This window comes from Prionailurus bengalensis, chromosome C1 (assembly GCF_016509475.1).
Source record: "Prionailurus bengalensis isolate Pbe53 chromosome C1, Fcat_Pben_1.1_paternal_pri, whole genome shotgun sequence".
Classification (NCBI taxonomy): Eukaryota; Metazoa; Chordata; class Mammalia; order Carnivora; family Felidae; genus Prionailurus; species Prionailurus bengalensis.
The window spans coordinates 24,929,279-24,935,377 of record NC_057345.1 but is presented as its reverse complement, the minus strand read 5'-3'; the positions used below and the strand labels follow the sequence as shown (position 1 = coordinate 24,935,377).

The window sequence follows — 6,099 nt, the reverse complement described above, 5'->3', positions numbered from 1 at the left end:
AAACATACGGAGGAGGAAGAAGCAAGCCACAGACCCAGATCTGGAATTCCAGACCTCACACTCTTTCCACTCTGACATGGCCGTGTCACATGCAGTATGAGAGAGAAAGGGCTTCATGGGTGCAGGGACCAGAGGAGGCTGCCGGCGCTGTACAGTTGAACTCTGAGGCTTGTGGTGTTGCCAGAAGGATCCAGCAAGGGCAGGGCCACTGCCCCACCTCTTAGCCTGTGCTGGAGATGCTGCTTAACTTTACTTCTGTGCATCTGCCTTTGTGAGTGGCTTGGGGTGTAGTTCTAGATGCAGATGCTGCTTTGTCGTTCCTCGGGCACCTCCCCTGGAGGAAATTCATCCGTCGCTCGCTATATGTGGACAAGGGCTCTGCTCGGACCCTGTGCCTGGGCAGACACAGACAGACACGGGCCGTGGAGCTGGGAAATCACCAATGACAAAATGGCATTTGAAACCACAGATGTGAATGACCGGAGAGTTGGCTTTCTCTTCTCGTAAACCTTTCACCGACACGTGCAGAGAAAGGAGCAACCAGAAAAGGGGCGAGGGGAACCCAGGAACGAGCAAGACAGCGGAAGCCAAGCGGGGTCCGAAATTCCCAAGAATTTCGGGAAGGAAAGCACGGTTAGTGGACATGTGAGGTCAAGCTGGCCGAGAAGTGAGTTCGTCACATGAGAAGCGATTGCTGACTTGAGAGCGAGCCATCTCGGAAGACAGCCGCAGTAGAAAATGGAGTTCATTTAGTTGAGGTGTGAGTGGATGGTGAGGAGGTAGAGACGGTAGACAGATCTCTCCTAAGAAGGGGAGATTTGTTTTTTGTAGTAGGAGAGACTCATGCACGTCTGGACCCTCGGGAGAAAATACGGAGAGGGAGGAAGCGATTTAACGGTGCTCCGTCTCTAGAAGCCAGAGGGACGAAATCAAGGGCAGGCAGAAGGGTTGGCTGCGGACACAAGAAGGGGCCCTCCCCTCGCAGCTTGGAGGCACATGAAGACAGCCGCGAGATTTAGTGTCCTTCCCAAAGGGGCTAATCTTTGCTAGGAGAAGGCGTACAATGCCTCCCAACAGAACAGATGGTTGATAAATACCAATCCTTCCTCCCCTCCCCGGCTGGGTGGTTCCAGTCCTCTGAAGTCACACACGACGTCACTCAGGGTGTTATGTTACAAGGCTAAGGAACACAGCTAGAGCTGGAGAAATTCAAGGCAATCCCAAACTTTTCTGGAATTTCGGAGAACTAGAGGCTGCTTTCTCCTGAGGTTCCTAAGCTGGAAGGACATAAGTGAGTGTGGCTCTTCCACTATGTGGACAGACTTCCTGACACTGAAGCCACACAGCAGAAGGCAGAGCTGAGAAGCGGAGGGCAAGAGACAGGGACACCATTTGAAGCCACCAGATGACATCATTTTAGGGCCGGGATCTAACCGTGCCTGAAGTCCCTGAAATTTCCCATGCCGTAATCCAACAAATTCTTTCTCCCTATCCAAAGCCCGCTTCTGTTAAGATTCTGTCATCTGTAACTGAAGAGTTTCTGACGAATATAGGAAGTGGGGTGTTACTGGTCGTGATTCCTAACACATGGCATTGGCAGGGGGGAGGTAGGGTACAGAGAGTGAGGATCTCCCCATCCCTGGCTGGGAGGTCGGCACTCCCTGCCATGCAGGTGTACAGCCAGGGAGGGTCTCTTGGAGCTCAGACCATGTACCTAACACAGGTAGGAGCTCAGGGACTTGGTAGAAATATGTCAGAAGGTTGTCTGTTTTGGCTGTTTTCCCAAGCCTTTAGTTCGGAGTCAAAGACACAAATTTTGCAGACAGAATAATGAATAATAAAAACTAATGTTTCTTTTTTTAAAAAATGTTAAGTTTATTTATTTACTTTGAGAGAGAGAGAGCATGTGCAGATGGGGAAGGGGCAGAGGGGCGGGGGGGGGGGGGAGAGAGAGAGAGAGAGAGAGAGAGAGAGAATCCCAAGCAGGTTCCACATCACCAGTGCAGAGCCCAATGTGGGGCTCGAACTCACAAACCACGAGACTATGACCTGAACCGACGTTGGACGCTCAACTGACTGAGCCACCCGGGTGCCCCAAAAAGCTAATATTTCTGAAGCACTCATCCTGTGCTGGGCTCTAAGAGCTTTACCCATATTGATCCACTGACCCTTCACAATAACACAAAGAAGTAGGTACTGTTGTTATTCCCGATTTTACATTGGAAGAATCGAGACACAGCACCATTCACCCAACGTCACAAAGCTAGACAGGGAGCTGCAATGATCGCTTGAAGCCGGGGAGCCTGGCCCCTGACCTTGTGTGCCTACAGCTTTGCCAAGAGAGACTTCCTGGAGCCAGCAGTCCGAGCTGACACAGTCTGAAGGTCACGTGCTTTGCAGGATTGAAAAAGCTCATCTCTTCATGTCAAAGTTAAAGTGAGCGGAAACAGGGGCGCCTGGGTGGCTCTGTCACTTAAGCGGCCGCCTTCAGGTCAGGTCATGAATTTGAGCCCTGCATCGGGCTCTGTGCTGACAGCTCAGAGCCTGGAGACTGCTTCGAATTCTGTGTCTCCCTCTCTCTTTGCCCCTCCCCTGTTCACGTTCTGTCTCTGTCTCTCAAAAATAAACTTTGAAAAAAAAAAGTTTTTTGAGTGGAAACAAAGGCAGGAAGGCAGGAAACGCAGCCCCACCCAAGCCCTTCCTGCCCGTCCCCACTAACAGGAGACTTAGCCTATGCAAAGAGCTTTCCACTGGGATAGAGCCTAGTGGTCAGAGTTGCTCCAAAGCAGTGAGGATGGAAACCCTAGGCTGAGCACTGGGAGGTCCCACAGCTGAGAGACACCCCCCCCCCCACCGGTCTAGATTCAGAGACCATAATTCACAATTCTTCTGACTTGGTTATTAACCCCTAGAGTTATCCAAATATGAATAGTCAGAAACCTTCTGCATCTTTTAAGGGAGTGGTTTTGCAAAAAAAAACCCCACACAAAACAAATCCTGGCACAAGAAAGCTTGCAACTGATCAACCCCTAGGGCATTGTCTCAGTTCCAAACAATACGAACAGGACATCTTCACAATCCTTCTAAGATGTGGCCTGAAAGTTACAACAAATAGGGGAGACCAGCCAACACGGCAGAGCAGACAGACCAGCTTCACTCTCCCAAGGCAGGGCATCCTTGCTGTTCTCCACCTCCAGGATGCAATACACATTCCATACACCCCGCAGACCATTGGGTGCTGTTTTGCCTCCTCTCCTTTTCCAAATAGGGGTGTTTATAATTATCTTGTGTTCCCTCCGCCTGTGCACCAAGGTATTACGTATGGGGCTGATTAACTTCAGTGTTTATCTGTAGTGGCGTCTCCTAAACTTTTTGCTCGCAAGATCCCTTCACACTCTGAAAAACTGAAGACCTGAAAGGGTTTTTGTTCATATGGGTCACATGATCGATATTTGCCATATTCGAAGTCAAATTAAGAGTTTAAAAAATAAGCGTGCCTGAGGGACTCAGTCTGTTGAGTCTGACTTTGGCTCAGCTCATGATCTCACCGTTTGTGAGTTTGAGCTGTTAGCACAGAGCTCTCTTCGGATCCCCCCCACCCCCCGCCCCTCTCCTGCTCGTGCGTGCATGCTCTCTCTCTCAAAAATAAATAAACATTACAAAAAGTTTAAAAACATATTTTTAAGTAAAAATGATGAACCCACTAAAGTTAACACAAATAACACCCTTTTCAATGAAAAATAACGACATTTTCCAAATAAAAAAAAAATTAGCGGGAAGAATGACATTGTTTGACAGTTTTGCGCATCTCTTTAAATGTCTGGCTTAATAAAAGGCGGCTAGATCCCTATAACTGCTTCTTTGCTCCTTTACTCAATCTGTTGAGATTTGTTTTAGTTGCGGTATAGGAACAAAATTCAGCCTCACACAGATATAAAAATGGAAAAAGGAGGGTTATTTTATTTCTTTATTTAAAATGTTTATGTATTTATTTTTTTGAGAGAGACAGAGCAGGAGTGGAGGAGGGGCAGAGAGAGAGGGAAACACAGAATCCGAACCAGGCTCCAGGCTCTGAGCTGTCAGCACAGAGCCCGACGTGGGCTCGAGCTCATAAACTGGGAGATCACGACCCGAGCCCAAGTCCGATGCTTAAACAACTGAGCCACCCAGGCACCCCAAGGAGGATTATTTTAAAAGCTTTTTCAGATAACTGTGATATTCCTCTTTTCCTTTTTTTAAGAGAAGAAAGTGAACGCCGTCCCCCACTGCCTTAAATTACACAACCGAGTCTCCCGCATTTGGGGAAATTGAAGAGATCGGCACCCCGAGAATTGCAATGGATGGGCCTTGCCCAGAAAAGCACCTTTATGATCACGGTTTTCCCTCGCCTGGTAAGTATGTGGATATTCCTCTTTGATACAATACCAAAACTTAACAAATGAAGACTTGCAAAATTTAGTTTCAGTGTGGAATCTGAAACCAATTTTTCGTTAAGTTAAAATACATTGGTCTATCATGCACTTTGAATGCATCTTTTATCCGTGACTGATTTTGTAACACTTGGAAAATAGGGTTCACTGAGCTATGGAGATCTTCTAAATGTCGACACATGTTATTATACAATGTAAAATAAATTATATTCATTAATGTCACCATTGATCTCATCAGAAGTCCTTAAGTAGGGGCGCCTGGGTGGTTCAGTCGGTTAAGCGTCCGACCTCAGCTCAGGTCATGATCTCACTGCTTGTGAGTTTGAGCCCCGCATCGGGCTCTGTGCTGACAGCTCGGAGCCTGGAGACTGCTTTGGATTCCATGTCTCCCTCTCTCTCTGCCTCTCCCCTGCTCTGTCTCTGTCTCTCTCAAAAATAAACATTTAAAAAAATTTGTTTTAAGTCCTTAAGTATTGGGAAGCTACTAAACTCACAGTGGTGGATACAAACATTCCAAAAGGCTAATTTTCACTCAAAAGCTGAAATTTTATTATTAGCAGCAAATATGGTCAATTTCCCCCTTGAGTCAATAGGCTCACTTCTTTCATTTTAGAGAAAATGTCTGCAAAAATAAAAAAATGAGAAAAAAAAAACCTACATTTGCATAACCATGGTCTTTCAATCCTTCTTCCAGGTAAAAATGATGTTCAACTTGCAACTCAAAACAATTCCACAAGTGCTCTTCCTGAGACAACCATGGCACTTAGGCATATAGCAGAATTCTTCCCACCCTGTCAAAATATTTAAAAGAAGTATAGTCAATGGGGCGCCTGGGTGGCTCAGTCGGTTAAGCGTCCGACTTCAGCTCAGGTCATGATCTCACAGTTCGTGAGTTCGAGCCCCGCGTTGGGCTCTGTGCTGACAGCTCGGAGCCTGGAGCTTGCTTCGGATTCTGTGTCTCCCTCTCTCTGCTCCTCCCCCACTCATGCTCTGTCTGTCTCTCCTTCAAAAATAAAAACATTAAAAAAAATTTTTTTAAAGAAGTATAGTCAAGGGTAGAGATTTAATAAAGTTAATAATTTGTACTGTTTCATCAAGTCAGTCTTTGAAATTTTTCTTTAAGTTTATTCACTTATTTTGAGGGAGGGAGAGAGAGAAAGAGAGCATGAACAAGGAGAAGGGGAGGAGAGAGAAGGAGAGAGAATCCCAAGCAGGCTCAACACTGTCAGCACGGAGCCCAACGTGGGACTGGGGCTCACAAACCACGAGATCATGGCCTGAGCCGAAATCAAGAGTCAGCCGCTTAACCAACTGAGCCACCCAGGGGACCCTCATCAAGTCATTCTTGAAACTGCTGTATTTGTTTCCTTTGCTGAGCACCCACAGCAGTGAGGAATACAGTGATTACAAATACAGCCTGGAGCCTCGCCTCGCTTTATCTTAAGGGGCCAGCTGCTGTATCCGCCATCGCTTGCCCACCACCAAAAAGGCAACATAACATCTTAGTATTTATTACGAAAATAGCTCTGACTTCACAGAGCCTCTGAAAAGATTTGGGGGATGCTCAGGAGTTTGTAGACCACGCTTTGAGGAGCGCTGATTTGATGCTTTATTTATCCATTAACAAATATGCACCAAGCACCTACTGTGTCCCTGAGACTGTTCCAGG

General features: G+C 46.9%; 1 non-coding gene across 1 annotated transcript; it reads right to left on the bottom strand.

Moving 5' to 3' along the window:
• Nucleotides 1-4,237: 4,237 nt before the first annotated feature.
• Nucleotides 4,238-4,399, bottom strand: LOC122482401. The gene has a single exon (XR_006297181.1). It is a non-coding gene; the product is annotated as a U1 spliceosomal RNA (small nuclear RNA).
• Between the last annotated feature and the right edge of the window lie 1,700 nt (nucleotides 4,400-6,099).